The 21,142-nt window shown below is 40.0% G+C and overlaps 1 pseudogene; it reads left to right on the top strand.

The window, feature by feature from the left end:
- Positions 1 to 930: 930 nt before the first annotated feature.
- LOC111548644 lies at positions 931 to 1,003 on the top strand (annotated as a pseudogene).
- Positions 1,004 to 21,142: the final 20,139 nt, after the last annotated feature.

The following is a 21,142-nucleotide window of genomic DNA, read 5'->3' as shown; positions in this document are numbered from 1 at the left end:
TCAGTCATCAATCCCCAAGAAATTCTGTGCCTCTCCGTCACGGGACTGACACATGGATTGTTGCTCCCCTTTGGACTCAAACGAGGTGCTCCAAAAACTCCAGCCTGATCACAGAATTAAAAAACAAAACAAAAGAAAAAGAAAACAGCAAAGGTACTCCCAGCTTCTGGGGTTATTTCTTGGAGTTCAGAACCTAAATAAAATTTACTAAGTACAATTTTGTATTAAGAACCTTTCAGGGCTTCTAGTAGCTGCAATTCCAACATTTTGTGAACAGTAGATTTGCAGCTGCCAACCTGCCCAGGCACCTTTTGCTTCAGCAGGCAGTAGAATAATTCCCAGAGGATCAAAAGCAGACACATTCTGTGGCTTTTTGCCGAATGTGTATTTGCTGCCAGGCATCAACCCTCGCCTGGGGGAAAAAAGAAGTCTCTATTATGGAAGAGTATATCACCAGTAGCAACTGTTCTCACAGAGGTGGACGTACACGGGTGTGCGTATTGACTCATCAGAATACAGGTGTGGTGGGAGAACAACTATAATTCAGGTAATAGCTGAATATGAATTTTAATGAGGATATTCAATAGTCATTAAATATGGCATTAGACATGGGGATTAAAGGTTGGTGTTCCTACGTGAACATTGCGTGAGTCATTTTAGTTCTAATTATTAGAAGAATAACTAGAATTAATAGATATATCTGTACTAGTAAAATTATTTAGTTTTTTTTTTTTTTGATAATTCTTTGAATCCATTTGTCAGAAGTGTTTGAACCAAAGCAACTCCATCTTGAATAGGGGCTAGGTAAAATGAGCCTGAGACCTATTGGGCTGTATTCCCAGACGGTTAAGGTATTCTAAGTCACAGGATGAGATAGGAAGTCGGCACAAGTTACAGATCATACAGACCTTGCTGATAAAACCGGTTTGCAAGACTATACTTTCAGGGATCATTTCTATAGTTTATTACTAGAGAAGTTTCTCTGAACGTGTAGAGCACCGGGGATTAAGAAAATGTGGCACATATACACCATGGAATACTATGCAGCATAAAAAAGGATGAGTTTGCGTCCTTTGTAGGGACATGGATGCAGCTGGAAACCATCATTCTTAGCAAACTATCACAAGAAGAGAAAACCAAACACCGCATGTTCTCACTCATAGGTGGGAACTGAACAATGAGAACACTTGGACTCTGGAAGGGGAACATCACACAATGGGGCCTATCATGGGGAGGGGGGAGGGGGGAGGGATTGCATTGGGGAGTTATACCTGATATAAATGATGAATTGATGAAAAAAAAAAAAAGAGAGATTGAGAAGCTCATGGAAGATCACACTGCTAGTTAATGGCAGAGACAGGACTGGCAGCTAGGTCTCCAGTGGCCGAGTCCCTAACTGTCTTGTTTTTCTAAGACCAGCCAAGCCGGCGCAAAAGAACCAGCGGGTAGGCAAGTGTAACAGCAAAACTGCACATTTATTTTGGTAACCTAAGGTGTGCGGGAGAAGTCTGTCGGCCTCCGGCGAAGGAGGCCGGCAGAGTTCCCCCGTGGGGCTCTCGGACGGACTTCCCACAATCCCAACATCCCGACAGGACTGGGGCTGCGAGAGGGCCGCCGGGCTGTGAGAAGGCCGCGTGGCTCAATGGCAGAGAGCGGCTTTTCTAGGAGTGGGAGGGCAATAGGTGGGGCATGGGCATGTCAGGGGCGTTCCGCAGGTGCGACCAGGTAAATCTTGGTCTCTTCAGATTGACGTCACCTGGCGCATGCCCAGTTGGTCTGCACCTTCCCGGGCGCCGGCTGCATTTTCGCGCGCGCGGGAAGAGTTGGGGGTGGGGATGAAGAACCCGGAAGTGCACCATCTTGCCTCCGTTCGTCCAAACAGTCCAACCTTTTATTGATAATAGTGATAAAGGGGCGCCGTGGTCTGTCTGGCTACTTCCTGCTGTTAAGGGGCGTCGTTAAGGTCGGGGCCCATGGTTGGTATTTGGACACACGGATGAAAAATAAAATAAGGCACAGTATTAGTATAGGAATGAGGAATGGAAGCATTTGTTGGAATATAGGCAAAACCCAGAAGGAAGGTCCTGGCAAGGTTGGGGAGTATGAGATAGTTAAGAAAATTTAGTAAGTTTGAGGCGAGTGGGGGAAAGCCAAACTGATTTCCACTGATTGCTTTCGGTAGGGGCCCTTTTTAGTTGGGAATGAGGAATGAGTGCACAAAGTACTTGTTGGCCAGGCAGCAATTAAGGATTGGAGTTTTTCGTGGAGTGGATGGCTTTCCACTTACTCCTACTACAGAGATATTGGATGGAAGGCTAGGTCCAGAGAAGGACGGCAAAACAGAATAGGTAGCCTCGCTGTTGATTAAAAAATTGTCTTACCCGCTACCAGGAGAGTTACCCGCGGCTCGGCGAGGGTGATGGGGGTCCCCGAGTCTCGGTACCTTCAGTTGTCATCGTCCAGATGTAGGAGCTGGAAGGAGCTCCCAGGATCCTGGGAAAGGGGGTCACGTAGAGGCGCGGCACCTGTTCTCAGGGTGGGGCAATCAGACTTCCAGTTTCCTCCCTGCTGGAAAGCAGGGCAGGGGGGTTGCTGGTGGACGAGGGTTGGGACATTCACTGGCCTAATGTGCCGATGCCTTGCACTTATAGCAAGGCTGCGTTGGGATTCGGGGACCCTGCAGACACCTGTTGGCATAGTGTCCTGCCTTGCCGCACTTATAGCAGGCAGGCTCCTTTTGTAGCTTTGGAGTCTGCGGAGTATGTGCTCTCTGGCCTGGGGTTACGACTGGGCTGTAAAGCCGCTGCTAGGAGCTGTGCCTTCTGTTCAAGGCGAGCCTGCCGTCTCCTCTCCGGAGCTATAGACCTTAAAGGCTAATTTAACCAGGTCTTGTATTGGTGCCTGAGGACCATCCTCTACCTTTTGAAGTTTTTTACGAATGTCAGGAGCTGATTGAGAAATGAAATAAGACGCCAAAATGGTGGCCCCTGTGGGGGAGGCCGGATCTAACCGGGTATACTGGGTTAGAACCTCAGTCAGTTTAGGGTAGAGGTTAGGATAACCTGGAGGTCATGCCAAGTTAAGTCATAGGCCTGACAAAGGTATCTAAATTCCTTTATGTATATGGTAGGATTAGCTGAGAAATCACCTAAACGCTTCTCAATTTTGGAAAGATCGGCCAATGAAAAAGGGACATGTACTCTGACTACCCCCTCCGCCCCAGCCACCTCTCGCAAAGGCGCTAACACTGTAGGAGGGTGTGGGGCAGGAATAGGGGACTCAAGACAGCCAGTTGGGGGTCCCGAAGGAGGCACGGGACTGAGTGGATTACTAGTAGATAAGGAGGAGGAAGAAGGAGTCTGGATGGGGGGAGGAGGAGGAGTCTGGGCAGGAAGGGAGGGGGTGGGGAGAGCGGGGAGAGAAGGAGTATAGGGACGAGAGCCTAAGGCCTAAAAGCCTTGTATGTAAATTTCGGACCACTTGCCTAGCCGCTGGCAGAAATTGCTGAGGTCGATCACGCCACAGTGGAAAGGAAAATTAACCGCTTCTTCCTAAGGTCTTGCTCGAGCTGTAAGGTTTTTAAATTGGCTAGGAGGCACCCTAAGGGGGTGCTCTTTGGAAATTTGGACTGGGGGTTTCCCATTTGTTTCCTCTTTACCGACACACAATGGACACAATGAAAATGGAAGTGGATCTCTGCCTGGCTTCAAAGCGTCCTTTGGAACCAGCAGAGACAGACTGGAGGCTCTTGAAGCCAAGGTGGAGATTACCTTCAGGCGGACGTCTCCGTCCTGAACGGGGTCTCCCGAGCCACTTGGTGGCTCCAAATGGACCTCGGACCTGCGCAGGATTTTGGCCGAGGGACACAATGGACACAATGGAAATGGAAGTGGATCTCTGCCTGGCTTCAAAGCGTCCTTTGGAACCAGCAGAGACAGAGTGGAGGCTCATGGAGCCAAAGTGGAGATTACCTTCAGGCGGACGTCTCCGTCCTGAACAGGTCTCCGAGCCACTTGGTGGCTCCAAATGGACCTCAGACCTGCACAGGGTTTTGGCCGAGGGTGGTAAAGAGGAGACAAGGGCACTTACCCCAGAGAGGCCGTGAGAGTGAGCGAAGCGGGTCTCAGGTCCTGGTCCGTCCGCGGCGTGGAAGGAGGAGGAGGAGGCTCCCCGGACCCTGGGGGCCCTGAGGAGGGGTCTCCTCCCGGGTTCGGCACCATCTGTCTTGTTTTTCTAAGACCAGCCAAGCCAGCGCAAAAGAACCAGCGGGTAGGCAAGTGTAACAGCAAAACTGCACATTTATTTTGGTAACCTAAGGTGTGCGGGAGAAGTCTGTCGGCCTCCGGTGAAGGAGGCCGGCAGAGTTCCCCCGTGGGGCTCTCGGACGGACTTCCCACAATCCCAACATCCCGACAGGACTGGGGCTGCGAGAGGGCCTCCGGGCTGTGAGAAGGCCGCGTGGCTCAATGGCAGAGAGCGGCTTTTCTAGGAGTGGGAGGGCAATAGGTGGGGCATGGGCATGTCAGGGGCGTTCCGCAGGTGCGACCAGGTAAATCTTGGTCTCTTCAGATTGACGTCACCTGGCGCATGCCCAGTTGGTCTGCACCTTCCCGGGCGCCGGCTGCATTTTCGCGCGCGCGTGAAGAGTTGGGGGTGGGGATGAAGAACCCGGAAGTGCACCATCTTGCCTCCGTTCGTCCAAACACTAACTAAATAATCTACCCAGACAGTAATGTACTGAAAACATCAAAATAGGCATTAAAAAATGTTGAATATAAAGATATTAACTAGTCTAGAAGTTTAATAGATTTTTATATAGAATCTCATTTAGAAGATGAATTTTTCAGAACCAAGAGAAAAAAAGGCCAGAGTGTTTTGGACAAGGAATTTTGAAGAACTCATAGTCCTGGAGATGGATCAGGGAGGGGGATAGAGAGAAGGTACAGCAGCCATTTGGCTTGGCCTGGAGTGGAGGTGGTGGCTAGACCAGGGCCCCTTAGGAGTGGTCAAATAAAGCTTGCATAGTGTGTGAAAAAGATAACACTTAGCAGCTGCCTATACTGAGTCCTGAAAGTTGTCTTAGTAATTTCACCTCTGTGAGCCTTAACTCTTTTTATAAATTATTTCTATTTGACTGTAACCCTGAATCGGGTTTTCAGGATCTTCTAAATAACTGTTATTTGGAAACAACACCGTATTGAATTTTACTAAACACACACATATTAAAAAAAAAAAAAAACCGGTTTGCAATAAAGAAGCCGGCCGAATCCCACCAAAACCAAGATGGCGATGAGAGTGACCTCTGGTCGTCTTCACTGCTACACTCCTATCAGCACCTTGACAGTTTACAAATGCCATAGCTGCATCAGGAAGTTACCCTATACGGTCTAAAAAGGGGAGGCATGAATAATTCACCCCTTGTTTAACATTTAATCAAGAAATAACCATACAAATGGGCAACCAGCAGCCCTCGGGGCTGCCCTGCCTGTGGAGCAACCATTCTTTCTTCCTTTACTTTCTTAGTAAACTTGCTTTCACTTTACTGTATGGATTCACCTTAAATTCTTTCTTGTGAAAGATCCAAGAACGCTCTCTTGGAGTCTGGATTGGGACACCTCTCCAGTAACACATTTATTAAACATTGGTGAATTTGCATTTGTACCGTTTTCCTGTTACATTGATGGAATAAATAATTTGGTGGTTAAAAGTTTCTAACTATAAAACAGTTTACATGAAGGAACTCGCCTTGGACTCTGTGACTCTCCTCCCCAAAGCCCACGAACTTTTCTCTCATGAGAGTTTTTTCTTTTGAATGAAAGTGCCCAGATACAAGTCCCTGCAAGAGGTCAAACACTAACAATGAGAATAGATGCAAAAGCTGAGGTCATAGACCGATTATTTTTTACATACCATTATTAAAAATGACAGTTTTGAAAGGGTTTCACCTGTTGTTTTTTTTATTGTTCAGGGTACACCTACCAAAGGCAGGAAAATCTAAAAATTCTTGTCTTTCCTCAAAGACAATGTGGCAAAGAAGAAAGTAGATTTTATTTTTTTCTCTTTTCTTTTCTTTTCCTTTTTGAGACAGAGTTCTGCTCTTGCTACCCAGGCTGGAGCACAATGGCAATGATTTTGGCTCACTGCAACCTCCACCTCCCAGGTTTAAGCGATTCTCCTGCCTCAGTCTCCTGAGTTGCTGGGATTAAAAGCATGAGCCACTATGCCTGGCTAATTTTTTTGTATTTTTATAGAGATGGGGTTTCTCCATGTTGGTCAGGTTGGTCTCGAACTCCCAACCTTAGGTGATCCGCCCACCTCAGCCTCCCAAAGTGCTGAGATTACAGGTGTGAGCCACCATGCCCAGCCAGAAAGTAGATTTTCTGTGAAAGTAAGTGACCTAGCCCATACTCTATTTCCTACCTGTAGGATCTCTCTTGATTTTAGTTATGTGCTCTCAAAAATTACGGATAGTACTAGCTTCGACTTGTATGGCATTTTATAGCTTTCAAACACTTTCTTACATAATCTCAAATATCCTCATCCCCATTATTCTGATGAGGAAACTATAATGAGGGAAAACTAGAAAACTCTCTAATATCTAAAAAAGTGAAAGGTGATTGAATAGATGTACAGTATACATCAGGTGAAAGTTTTTCCTGTAATTTTCTCATTAGACCAAACTCCTTCTGTCACCTTTGGGAAGATAATAGTACAGGACCCAGGCTTTTACACACCTTCCTCCTACTCCAAATCTTGTGATGGAGGTAGCAAAGGGGAATAGATTCATCAAAGGTTGAGGAAGAGAAAAATTGTTCAATGTTTTATGTATTTTCAAAGACAATTGGAAGCAGACAATTGGGAGGGTTATGTGAGACAAAAACAATAGACTTAAATTGACCTACAACTTGAAAAGAACTTAGCAATTGCTCTAAAACCAGAGTTAAGACTAAAAGAACTTGAATAAGTACTTCCCTTGTTTGTTTTTCCTTATTTTCCCCTTGTATTAATCATTGACATCAACAGCCACCTGATTCTCAGGATAGAGATATTCGTATTTTCTTCAATGATTTCCTCTTCTTCTGCTCCTGTTCATTGTACTCAGTCAGTTGCCATGTGTCTTAATCCGTTCAGACTGCTATAAAAACTACCATAGACTGAGTGGCTTATAAACCACAGAAATTCATTGCTCACAGTTCTAGAGGCTGGGAAGTCCAAGACCAAGGAACTGGCAGATTCAGTGTCTGATAAGGGTCTGTTTCCTAGATCATAGATGCTACCTTCTTGCTGTGCCCCCACACTGTGGAAGAAGGAAGGCAGCTCTCTAGGGTCTCTTTGTTAAGGGCACTAATCCTATTCAGGAGGGCTCCACCCCCATGACCTGATCACCTCTTAATGACCCCACCTCCTAAGAGACTTGCAGTGGGGATTAGCAATATAGGAATTTTGGGAGAACAAAAATGTTCAGGCTGTAGCACCAGGCTTTGCTATTTCTTGTCACTTAACCCTCTGACTTTGGAGACACATTAGTAATATCCAGGACTAATCCTTCAGGATTTCCCATCTGAACAATTGAGGTAACCCTTCTGTGCATTCTATGCTTCAAGTCTGCCACCAGTCACTTTCCTAAAGTCCAAATCAAACCATGCCATGATGTGGGAACTATATTGGCATGGTTTGACCTAGGGCAGTGGTTTCCAAATGAGAGTGCAACAGAAGCAACAGGAGATCTTGTTAACACAGATTTCTTGGCCCAACCCTTAGTTTCTGATTTAATTGGTCTAAACGGGAGGCTAAGAACTTGCATTTCTAACAAGTTCTCAAGTGATGCTAGTGGTACTGGTCCCAAGACAACACCAGGAGAACTATTTACCTTGAAAACTACATCCTAATCCCTAACCCCAATTGACATTTTAAGCCTCAGTCCTCACTAAGTCAATTCATAGTTGATATAATGGAGCCTAGTAGGATACTTTCCATTTGTGTGATACATCATACAATTTAACACAGCAACATCGCTTATTTAGATAGCCCCAGAGTCAGATGTCTGGGATTCTAGGGCTGCCTCTAGCCTCTAACAATAGTGTGACCTTGAGTGGTTTATTCACTAGTTTTCATCTGAGCTTTCTCAACTGCACAAAAGAGATAATAGTACCAACCGACCTAAAATGAGAATCAGTACTCAGTGCCTCGTAAGTATTAAATTAGCGTTGGCTGCTGTTATTATTTATATTTGAGATGACTTTTAGATGCCAAGCCTTGAGCCATTTTCCTTCAGATGTTTTAGTTCTAATTCTTACCACACTTCTGTAATGTAGGCGTTGCTTCCCCCATTTTAATAGGGAAAGCTCACAGAAGTTAAAATTATATCTAATTTACCTGATTATAAAGATGTGTCTTTTCATGAATCTTGTTGACCATTTTCTATCTTTGATCTTGGCATTCCCCCATTTTTCATTCTTCATAATTCTGTACATCGCAAGATCAATCAAGTAGAATTTTTCAATTTGGGCATTCCCTGAATAGTGCTTTACTGCACTTCTGCTATAGCATGCCTTCATTCTGTCTTGGTGCCCTGTCTAGCCAAACCAGTATATAAGAAACTTTCTGGCAGCCTTGTTTCCTGGGAAACCTTTCACCTCTTACAGTGACTAAATGAAGACTCTGCTTAGCGTCAATTCTCAAAAGCTTGAAGAATTTGAAAACCAAATTATAACAAAAATATAAATTAAAATTAAACTCTATATGGACTCTCCATTCACAGTTTTGATTCTGATAACCTGAGATGAAATTAACAGTGAAATTTTTTAAATGGCTAAATTCTGCTAAGTCATTTAACTTGGACACATCTAGTAGAATTCAGCCAATTCAAAATTAGTCATTGTGTCAATGAGGGTTTATATATCCCTTCCTCAATCTATGCGTCTGGCTTTTTAAAGTGAAAGCAAAGTGAAGTGAATCCCCAAAACAGCTATCTCTATTTCTATTCTAGATATCAAAAATGAATGCATATGTAAAAGTAAAAATTATTGCCCATAATTTTTTGGATGTATCTGTTGAAAGTGTTTGTTGGACAGCTGTAAGCATTTCTCTTGTTTTTAAGTAGCAATAGATACACAATTTCTTCATATTTACTGCTTTAGGATATGTGCTTTAAAAACCAAATTTTTGATTTTTAAAATTTTCAAGTTATTATATCTAAAGAACTAGTGCAGAAGTAACATCTCTCAAAAAATATATATCTGTGTATATATATTAAATATATATCTGTATACATGTATAATATATATCTGTATATACGTATAATATATACCTGAATGTATGTATTATATATCTATATGTGGATAATATATATCTGCATAATATATATGTAATATAATATACCTCTGCTTTTCTATCCTAAACTCTAATTTAAGTCTTTGCAGAAACTCAGATGTCTTTACCATGGGATTTATTTCTGGCTTTTAAGATGTACACTATGAACGTTATCCCGGATTTTGTTTAAAGTTTTTGCTTATTTCCACTGACTAAATTATCATTCAGTATATTCTACATCCTTAATAGTAAGGAGTTCCTATGATGAAGTCAATAAATAGCACACCCAGAACTTTTGCATTATGAAAAAAATAATATATAGGATCTTGTATCCCAATTAGGTGGAACAAATATGCTGCAATTTGTAATTATTATAGCTATTACCATTCTTTTTAATGAATCCATTCTCGAATTAAAGTTCTCTTTGGTTTATTCACAGTATTGTAAGGACTGTTATAAAAAATGAGCAAGGCTTTCAACATTTATAATAAAAGCTGAATGACTAAACAGACCTACATTTTTTTATTTGCATTAATGAGTTCATCCCCAAATATATATGCAATAATATATAAAATTAAGTTATAAATGTAGGGATGTGCTCCAAGTCACCAAGAAAATCTGCATGCAAATGCATAATAATCACAAATCTACAATATTACAATATTAAAAAATACCCACAATTAAATTATCATGTGGAAATAATCATAATGTTATTGGAAACTCAATTATTGTGGCAACCCTTGTCGGGGAATTAGCAGAGTATGGCAAAGGCAAGTCAGACCTGAATTCATCAAATATATATTATCACAATATTACATGTTCACTTCGATTCCATGCAAAGACAAACATTCTCTCTCACTAGTATCTGCTCAACGCATTTGTATTATTCATGAACAACTCTGTGATCTATTATACATACAAAACTGATTGTACGCTTCTTGCTGCAGGCTACAATGCAGAGACACAGAATTAATTTTATTATATACACATGCATGATAATTGTGAAGTATTCGGTCAAATACCAAACTCTGCTCCTGTGCTCCATTATTCCACTTTCCAAAAAACAAAAAAATTAAAAAATAAAGATCTAAGGTCAGCAGCATTTCTCTTCATGACAGTGAAACTCTGTCATTTAGAGTAGAAAGTTCCTGGATATGAACGAGCCCTGAACGGTGAAGAATTGTCCACACTCCTTTCTACCAAAACAAATAAGTTCATTATTGATACCCTAAAACTTGAGTCCAAGTGATATAACTATTAGGAATATTTGGGAATTGCTGGTTGTAGCTACCTTGTGTCTGGGCAGTTCTCCTGCAGGGGTGACTGGGTGAGATTTTAAGATCTTTACCAACATATGCAGGATTTAAAGGTAACATCAATTTGCAACTTCAAGTCCTTCCCTCTTTGACGACTTCCTCCCTTGTGCTAATATGAAACGTTTCTGTTTCCTTTCCAAAATCATAAATTCCATGAAGTCCTTCTTTACTTTTGATTTTTTTCATCTTTCTGTCCCTAATGCCTTGCAGAGTGCAATGGACACAGAGGAAAATAAATATGTATTTTGTAAGTTCAAGATATTCCAGTACTGCTGTCCATAATAATCTTATTTTTTGAATGGTCTCTGCTGGCACTGTCCAACAGAAACATAATGTAAGCCACAAGAGAAATTTAAAATTTTCTGGTGCCTAGGCTAAACAGAAAAGGTAAAAAAAAAAAAAAAAAAATAGGTAATGTTAATCTGTTTTTTTTTTTTTTCTGAGATGGAGTCTTGCTCTGTCGCCCAGGCTGAAGTGCAGTGGCACGATCTTGGCTCACTACAGCTTCTGCCTTCCTGATTCCAGTGATTCTCCTGCCTCAGCCTCCTGGATAGCTGGGATTACAGGCAAGCGCCATCATGCCCAGCTAACTTTTGTAATTTTAGTAGAGACAGGGTTTCACCATGTTGGCCAGGCTGGTCTCGAACTCCTGACCTTAGGTGATCTGCCCACCTTGGCCTCCCAATGGGCTGGGATGACAGGTTTCGAGCCACAGCACCTGGCTGGTAATGTTAATCTTGATGATATTTTATTTAATCCATTATATTCAAATTATTACCCATTCAATATGAAAAATAAAGTGAGACAATTTAATTCAAAATTTTCTGCGTATTTTATATTAATAAATACAAGCATATATCAATTAAGACTAGTCACATTTAATTGTTCAGTATCCACATGTGGCTAGTGGCTACCTTATTGGACTATGCAGGTCTATTATTTGGTTAATGCACTGAAGGTAACCAGTTAAGCCAGTTTATGTATGTTTGTTCAAGATGAGCTGATTAGCTACTGCTTTCACTTTTCAGCTGAATTTCTATATGTCATATAAGTATAGCCTCAGGTTCGGATAACATTTTTTCTCTAATTAGAGCAAATAAAAATGAGAAATCACTCTAAACTGTTTGAAAAAGTATTACTTTGTCTCTGTGATAAGTGATGCTTCTAGAAATGGTGGATGAGAATGCCAGTCTTACAGTAGACCCCACTTACATTATTTGAGTAAAAGGTGTATATGAAAGAAATTGTATCGGAGCAAGTGAACATAATTTGCAGTCAGCCAAATCTAGGGCTAAATGACATTTCTGCCTATTGGGCCATTTATTATACATTTCTGAGCCCCAAGATCTTAATCTATCAAATGTAATAATATCTAGTTATTGGGCATGTTGTGAGAATTAAATGAGATACAATATGCCTAGTATGATATCCAGCATGTGTTAGGCACTCAATAAATGTTAACTATTATTAGTTTTTCATCATTATTTTTATGATTACTTAAAACCCCTTGTTCAAATCACCTAACTCTTTCCATGTAGGTCTTCATAAAAATTAGAATTTGAAAACCAGCCCTTCCGGTTCCCAGCTGGAGAGATGAACTATGGCAAACTGAGTAAACTCCACGTGGAGACTCCGCCAAGCACCACGTGCAGACTCTCACTTAAATGCTTTTTTTGTGCTCAAGGGGTTTCCCTCTACGTACAGACTGGGCAATACAATCAATATTTTTTAGGGGATCCTTTTCAGTATTTTTATTGATCGGGACCATGATAAAGGAAGATGTGTTGGAGGCTAGTGAATAGAAAGTCCCCCGCTTCACTGAAGCTGCTTCGATAACGCAGACAGGCTTTGGTCAAAAGCTTATGGGCATTCCATTTAAAACGGGCCTGTCCTGTTTTCCTGTCGTGTTGAAGTTACTGTATACATTCAAGTATTCCTTTTTGTTTTAATGTAGAAGCACAATGAGCGCGCTCTGCACATTTCTAATACAGCGACAATGGGTATGTTTTCTGCCTCTTCACCTACTTCCACATATAGAGAATAGATAGGTATTGACTGAATTTAGAAATCCAGCTTTCAAAAGCAGATGACTGCATGAGTATTTCCTGGAAATATTAATAGAGAATTTCAAAATGCCAAAGACTTATGAAAATGTCTTTAAAATAGTTTGTTCAAATGAGACATCTTTATAACTTATTTCAGCTCCTTTAGAGTGAACCTGACATCCTTTCCCCTGTTAAATTTTTGACTTTTCATATTACCGAAGAAAGTAGGCATTTGACAAACAAATGTGCAAGAATAGGGGGTGGGAAGGGCATAAGGGCATGTTCAAATCTGTTTAAAATTAGACATTCAGTGTTGTAGAGTCAAAACTACGTTCTCCTGTGTTTCTTACATGGGCACACACTTCATGGGTTTAGTCATGGTTTGCTGTAGAGCATTTATAACACTTGCAGTGAAGCACTGTTGATACAATGAAGCTTTTTCAACAAGTAACAGCATGAATGGTGGCAAAGGTGAGGCTCTGGAAGGAGATTTTAGGAGTTCATCCTTGGAATTAGTTAGCTCTATAGCTTCCCGACAAGCTTAGTTAGTGCTTCTCTAACTTTCCACAAACTTTACAGACCCTGCTAATTTATATTTTTTGTTGTTTTCTTTTAACTGGTTCTCCATATCCATGGAATTTAGCAGCTTTCCTTCTTTCCTTCCTTCCTTCCTTCCTCTTTCTATTTCTTTATCTTTCTTTCTTTTTCTTTCTTTGTTTCTTTTTCTTTCTTTTTCTTCCTTTCTTTTCTTTTTCTTTACTTCCTTTGTTCCTTCCTTCCTTCCTCCCTTCCTTCTTTCCTTCCTCCCTGTCTCTCCTTCCTTCCTTCCTTCCTTTCTCTTTCTTTATTTCTTTTTTCTGTCTTTCTCTTTCTTTTTCTTCCTTTTTCTCTTTTTCTTTCCTTCTTTCCTTCCTCCCTCCCTGTCTCCTTCCTTCCTTTCTCTTTCTCTTTCTTTCTTTCTTTTCTCTTTTTCTCCTTCCTTCTTTCCTTCCTTCCTTCCTTTTTCTTCTTCTTTCTCCTTCTTTCTTTCCTTCCTTCCTTCCTTCCTTTTTCTTTCTTCTTTCCTTCCTTCTTTCCTTAAGTGATCCACCCACCTCAGCCTCCCAAAGTGCTGGTATTACAGGTGTGAGCCACTGTGCCTGGCTGCCCTGCCTTTCTCTAGGTGCTTTCTAACCTCTTTTATTCTACGAGCAAGTTCAAGTCAGCCTTGAACAACCTACCTTATTAGCTCCAGACACTTACATGTTCAGGGAGAGGATACACTTCACGGTGCATGAGGTGCATGGTAGATTCTTCGCAGAGAGGGGAGGCAGCTAATGATATGTTTGCATCTGTTGAATGGTAATTGTAAACCCTGTGCCTGAAATGGGGCTACATTTTGACTAATGGATCATAACGCTCAAAAAAAATGATTGTTTGAGTTTGTTATGTTGCCTGATTTTACCATATGAAACCAACATTGTCATTTCACAATGCTTTCTCTCCCCCCATTTAGTCTTCTTACTAACAGTCTCCCTATATACTATATAAGACACTATAGTCTCATATAGATGTGATGTATACATCTTGTAGTCATATATATATCTTTCTCATATATATACCACATATATCATATATATGAGATATATTTCTAATAGCTAAACAAAAAAGTTTCTTCCATTTTTTATTTATTTTTTATTTACTTTTATTTTTTGAGATGGATTCTCCCTCTGTCACCCAGGCTGGAGTGCAGTGGTGCGATCTCAGCTCACTGCAACCTCTGCCTCCTGGGTTTAAGCAATCCTCCTGTCTCAGCCTCTCGAGTAGCTGGGATAAGAGGCATGCACCACCATGCCCAGATAATTTTTGTAATTTTTAGAAGAGGCGGAGTTTCACCATATTGGCCAGGCTGGTCTCAAATCCTGACCTCAAGTGATCCACCCGCCTTAGCTTCCCAAATTGCTGGGATTACAGACATGAGCCACCACGCCCAGACAAAAAAAAAGCTTCTAATAACTAAACTAAAAAAAGATTTTAAAAAGAGATACATATCTCTTTCTCATCTATATGATACATGAGAGATATATGAGATATATATGTACATATGAGATACATATTATATATACACGACACGTGTATATTATTTCTTTCTCTTTCTTTTCCTTTCTTTCTTTTTCTTCCTTTCTTTTCTCTTTTTCCTTCCTTCCTTCCTTCCTTCTTTCCTTCCTCCCTCCCTCCTGTCTCTCTCCTTCCTCCCTCCCTCCCTTTTTTCTTTCTTTCTCTTTCTTTTTTCTTTCTTTCTTTCTCTCTTTCTTTTTCTTTCTTTTTCTTCCTTTTCCTCTTTTTCTTTCCTTCCTTCCTTCTTTCCTTCCTTCCTCCCTCCCTATACACATAACACTTACATGTGTATATACAATATGTATCTATACATATATGTGTCTCATATATACATATGTATCTCCTACACATGTGTATACACATATGTACATGTGTGTCCTGTGTGTGCATGTATATGTGTATATATGAAACCAGCAGTGTCTTGCCATATAGCTAGTGGTAATAAAGAAGAAATTTCAAATGCACTTTTATTGTTGGCCTGAGTTTTCTCTTCTTTCCTGGAAGTCTAGGCCAGCATTGTCCACACGAAATGAAATGTGACTCACTAATATGAGCTATCCATGTAATTACAAATTTTCTAATAGCTAAACTAAAACTAGTTTTTAAAAAAACAAAAATTCAGATGAAATTAATTTTTTATATCTTTAACAATTTTTTTCCATTTTTTTTGAGACAGGGTCTCATTCTGTCACCCAGGCTGGAGTGCAGTGGCACATTCATGGCTTACTGCAGCCTTGACCTCCTGGTCTCAAGTGATCTCCACTCAGCCTCACACCTCCTAGTAGCTGGGACTACAGGTGAGCACCACCACACCCGGCTACTTTTTAATCGTGGCTTTTATTTAACCAAATATATCTTATATTTTATAATTGCAAGAGGAAACCAATATAAAAAAAAATTAATAAGATAATTTACACCTCTTTTTGTACTAAGTCTTTAAAATCCTATGTGTGTTTTTCACTTCCAGCACTTCTCACTGCAGAATAGTCACATTCAAGTGCTTCTTAGCACACATGCCTGGCTGGTGGCTACCACACTAGAGCCGCAGTTCTAACCCAACTCTTTGGCCTTTCTTAGCCTGAACTGTAGAATACTGCTACTAATAAACAAAGCTTTGCCCCCACAAAGCCCTGCTGCTGAATGCCGAGTGACATTTGAACAAAGAAAATGTCCTTATATTTAAGCGTCAGAACTATTACTTTTCTAATACCTAGCAACCCTTGGGTCACTTCGGGCCATTTCTCGTGATTTGCATTAGGTGTTCTTTGAGACACAACATTAATCCAGTAATAATTAAAATGATATACTGTACTATTAACATTCTCAAATCTTTAAAGCAAAGTGATCTATGCCTGCAGCACTGCCCAGGCTGGCTAATTAAACAGCATACAGTTGTAAATGGCTATTGTAAGCAGTTCCCTATTTAAAAATACAGCTCTGGGAAGTGCAGTTTACAGTGACAGGGGCCCTACCAGGATTGATCAGCTTTAAATAGAGGCTGATGCAGCACACATAGCAAATTTTACTCGAGAGGCTGGTATCTTGTTTTGCTGCCAATGTGAGGCTTTGGTTTCAACCCGGGCTCCTGTTGAATGACAGGCCCTGGGCTGTGTAAGCTGGACACCCTGTTGGGGCTGAGGTTGCAGGATAGGATCCTCCCCTTGCTCTTTCTCATGTGAGTCAGCATTCCCGGGAGACATAGCCAACCATCCCAACAAGAGGAACACTGGCTCCACTCCTCCCAGCAGCCTCTAATCTGCCGTGACGGGACCTTGAGCCAAGGGATTTGGGTGTGTAAACTCGAAAAAGACTTGGCTCCAGTCTCTCTCTCTCTCTTTCTTTCTGCAACAATTAGAACTGAATTATTTGCTTCTTGTTTTCCCTTTTCCCACTTATTCCACCATTCATATCTAAGTGAATAACTTCTCAGGTTTTTTTACACTAATGTTTCCCGGTTCTAAAAAGCAAGGGATAATTGACTGATCTTAATCCCTTGAAATGGAACTGAAAATCTGGAAGTAGCTACATCAGCAAAGAGGGAGTGGCAGCCTTTCTTCTACATTTCACTTCCTGTCAGGACCTCCCAGAGAAGACCTCAGATAAACTTTTTTAGCCCTAGGTAAAGCCTGAAAGTCAACTGAGTACAGCTGCCATTTTTTTTCACCTTCTTCTTTCCACCTGCCAATCACCCAGCAGTGATCTTTAAGTCATCAGACATCGTTGCATCTACCTCAAGGGTGTGTACAGTGGTGTGTAGGGTGTCTGGCATGGAGTTAGACTCAATGACTGACTGAATGAATAAGTGATTAAGTGAGCTCACATTACTATCAACTCAAAGTCACACTTTCTGGTGATCTCTCCTGAGTCTTAAATTCAAATTTTGATATTTCAAATATTATATAGAAAAATGCTTTAAAAACCCCCAAAACTACTAAGTTATAGAGGGTAGGTTGTCCTGTGTTACTACTTCTGCTCTTCCTCAAGTTCCCAATATTAGAGTCAATAAAAATATGTTTTCTTAGCTCAAGTATTAGGTGGAATTAAAAGTACTGCTATATTAGAAAAAGAATTAGATTTGTGATTCAAGGATAAAATTACTGAAGATGAAATCTGAGTATGTGCTCTAAATAATAATTCCTCTAGGTATCCAGGTATTCGGAAATTCTATTTTTAACATCTGTCTGAATAAGTAGGGGGTTTGAGTTATCCCCATGCTTTTCAATCCATATAATTATAATTTACATTTACCTAGAGTTTCTATTTAATCTGAATAACACACACCCCTCTCCAGAGTATGACTCAGTGGACAGTATACTAAACCTTGGGAGTGTTCCAGAGCATCACTTTCTAATGCCTCAACTTGCCCAAAGGAAGCATGAGCTGATCACCAAACAGATGTCCTGCAGTAATTAGATTAATTAGATGAATAACACAGGTTTAAACCCCATCTGTATTTTATAACTACATTCTGGACAATCCCTTTTGATCAGAACAGGTCTAATTGCAATAGCTGAAACTGTCAGAACTAGCGGGGTGGCCACGTTCAAATATTGGAGGATATGGTCAAATCTAGGACTGACATTGTTTGTAGTTTATTCCCCTAGAATAGGCGGCTTTCCCTGCCAGCTACACTGTCTACTTTAGCAAAGAATTGGGAGGTTCTAGTTGGGCTTCAGCCTAATACAGACTGAAATTGTTGTATAAAATGTGACTTATAATAGAAGTAAAGAGGTGAAGATGATTTCACTTATATGTGGAACCAAAAAAAGTTGAACTCATACAAGCAGAGTAGAAAAGTGGTTGTCAGAGGGGCTGGGAAGTGGAGGGAATGGGAAGATGTTGGTTAAGGGGTACAGAATTTCAGTTAAATAGGAAGATGAAGTTCTGGAGATCTATTGTACAGCATGGTGACTACTGTTCATAACAAGGTATTGATACCTGAAAATTGCTAAGACAGTAGATTTTAGATGTTCTCACCAAAAAAAGAAATAAGCATGTGACATCATACTTAACTTTATGAATATGTTAACTTTAATCATTTCACAATGTGTGTGTGTATGTGTGCATGTATATATCAAAACAGTTTGTTGTACACCATAAATATATATAATTTTTATTTGACCAATGAAAAAATAAAAATGTAAATAAAACTGCTGAGGAATAAGGAGACAAAGAAATAACATTTAGGGAGCGGGTGAAAAAGCACTGAGAAATCAATTTTTTAAATAGAATCTTCTCTAGGATACTTCGAGCATGGCATTAAGTCCATTTTGCAGGACTCATAAGACTGTTTTTTATATATAGTATTGAAATAGAAACATAAAATGAGGTTAAAACAATGTCCAAATATTCAAGTCAAAAGCAAGTAGCTTCTATTTTTTGGCATTGGGCAAACTATTTTTATATAAAATCAATTAGGCAAGTGACTAAATAAACAGATGACTTTTCAAAGTAATTATTTTGTCCTAATATAAACATAGGGCATCAAAAATGAAGCAGAATATATGCATCATGGTGTTCTCTTATAAGGTTTTTACTGACTGGAGTGATATTTCAAACTATGTCAGTAAAACAGTTATTATATTCGAGATACCACCTCCCCTAATTTATAAGTAATAGTATTTATTTAGACTGGTTTTAAATTGTTATTCATCTTTTTTATACAATTAGTTTTTATGCAGGGCATAAATAAAATTATCATCTATGCCATTAGGTATCTTAAGGAAAATGCTGAACTGCAATTTTCTTTGTTTCTTGGATGAAACAAAAACCTATATATATATATACACACACACACATACACACCCATATACAGATATATACACACACATATACATATATATATGTACTATGATTAGTCTTAGTTGTGTGCACAATCACAGGAATGTGGAATTTTTCTTACAATTATTTAATTATCTACATTTCTGATGATATTCATTTATCTACCTGTATCGACTCTTACTTCACTCTATTCTCTTAAATATCATCAGGTATATGACGTTCAGATTATCCTAACTTTACTAACTCTAAGTTCTTACAAAGATGATTAATTTCTTCTGCATGAGAATTTGAGCCTCTAAACATCGACTAAACCCATTTGGACATATATTTCCAATGATGACTAAATGCACTGATATATTTTATCTAAATAGAAGTTCCAAATAACTTCTATATCCCATAGCCCTTACCATCAGTCTTAGTAAAAACAGATCAATGGAAAACAGTATAGCAGAACAGCAAACATAAATATTGAAACCTTATTTGTAGAAGTTTGCTATAAATGTAACACCCACCATACACAGGGAGAGATACTGCAAATAGCTTTCTTCTGTAATAAGTACATTGCTCCTTGGGAGAAAGGTAAACTGCATTGTTAGATTAAGATCAACACAATGAAGTCACTTTCTAAGGGTTTCATACACCCAAGTTTATGGTGAGGAGGAAAATGTCCTTTTGGTAATTGAACTAAAAATCTAATGGACATGATGGATACTTGATTGTATCCAAATTGCATCAAAGCATCCTATGAATTCCATACAGAATTCAGTTAACTATTTTACAAAAGTGAGAGAGAAAATTGAAATAAAAACTGAATTTCAAAAAATTGAAATTGAAATGTGAAGTGAATTGATCAGCTACTGTTTTAGTCCATTCTGCATTGCTATAAAGGAATCCCCGAGACCGAGTAATTTTATAAAGAAAAGAGGTTTATTTGGCTCACAGTTCTGCAGACCGTACAAGCATGGCACCAGCATCTCTGTGGCTTCTGATGAGGCCTCAAGTAACTTACAATCATGGTGAAAGGCAAAGGGGGAGCCAGCATATCACATGACAAGAGAGGAAGCAAAAGGGAGATGCCAGGCTCTTTAAACAACCAGCTCTCTACTGAACTAATAGAGCGAGAACTCACTTGTTACTGTGAGGACAGCACCAAGCCATTCATGAGGGATCCCCTCCCATGACTCAAACTCCTCCCACCAGGACCTACCTCCAACAGTGGAAGCCACATTGCAACGTGAGATTTGGAGGGGACAAACATCCAAACCATATCAGTTATTTTGGAAACATGCAGCTCAGAACATTATGGTGACTGGATTATAACATTTCATCTCAAATATAAAACATGGGCTAATATGAAATGCAGGTATATCACCATATAAACAGAAGTCTCATCTTGATTTCAAAGATTTTTTCCTGCATGAGTAGCCCATTATTGTTCTGTATGTATCTCAACTCATTATCTTCATGTGTCGAATTTGCAACATTGCCAAGCGTATGAGTCACGTCCTTAAATACCACATATTCACGAAAAAATCCTCAGAAAGTGAGTCATTCAATGAACTATTGAAAAAATCCTTGGAAAGTGAGTCATTTAATGAACTATTGGGGGAAATTCTTAAACTTAATATAGAATACCTTTTTAACAGGATATCTTGTCTCTCTTCTGACTGCCATGATTCTGTCTCACAGACTTGCAAATCTTATCAAAGATTTTAGTGGAATAAATAAACAAAAGACAAGGCAGATAAACTGACTTCTCAGGTCCAAGATAGTGGCCTGTGTGACAGTTTGGTCTTGGAGGCCTGATGTAAAAACCTCTTGCAGCCTCTGGGTAATGGTGACTTCATTTCTGTCTCCCCATATCCATTCTCAGCCTCTCGTCTTGTGGCTTTTCCCTATGCACTGCACATAATCAGCAAATCAGTGGGTTTTTCCATTTCTGTCTCTTCTTCATAATTTGTTTTTCCCTTTTACCAATCTATTCAGTTCTCCAGCCCACTTACGTGATTTTGCACAATAAAGGTATGGCAGGGAGGTTATTAAAACAACGGCAAATACCTTCTTTAAGCCAGGTGTATGTCATGTTTTGAC

Source organism: Piliocolobus tephrosceles, chromosome 5, assembly GCF_002776525.5.
Source record: "Piliocolobus tephrosceles isolate RC106 chromosome 5, ASM277652v3, whole genome shotgun sequence".
Lineage (NCBI taxonomy): Eukaryota > Metazoa > Chordata > Mammalia > Primates > Cercopithecidae > Piliocolobus > Piliocolobus tephrosceles.
Note: the sequence above shows the minus strand (reverse complement) of the source record. Positions and strands in the feature narration are given on the sequence as shown.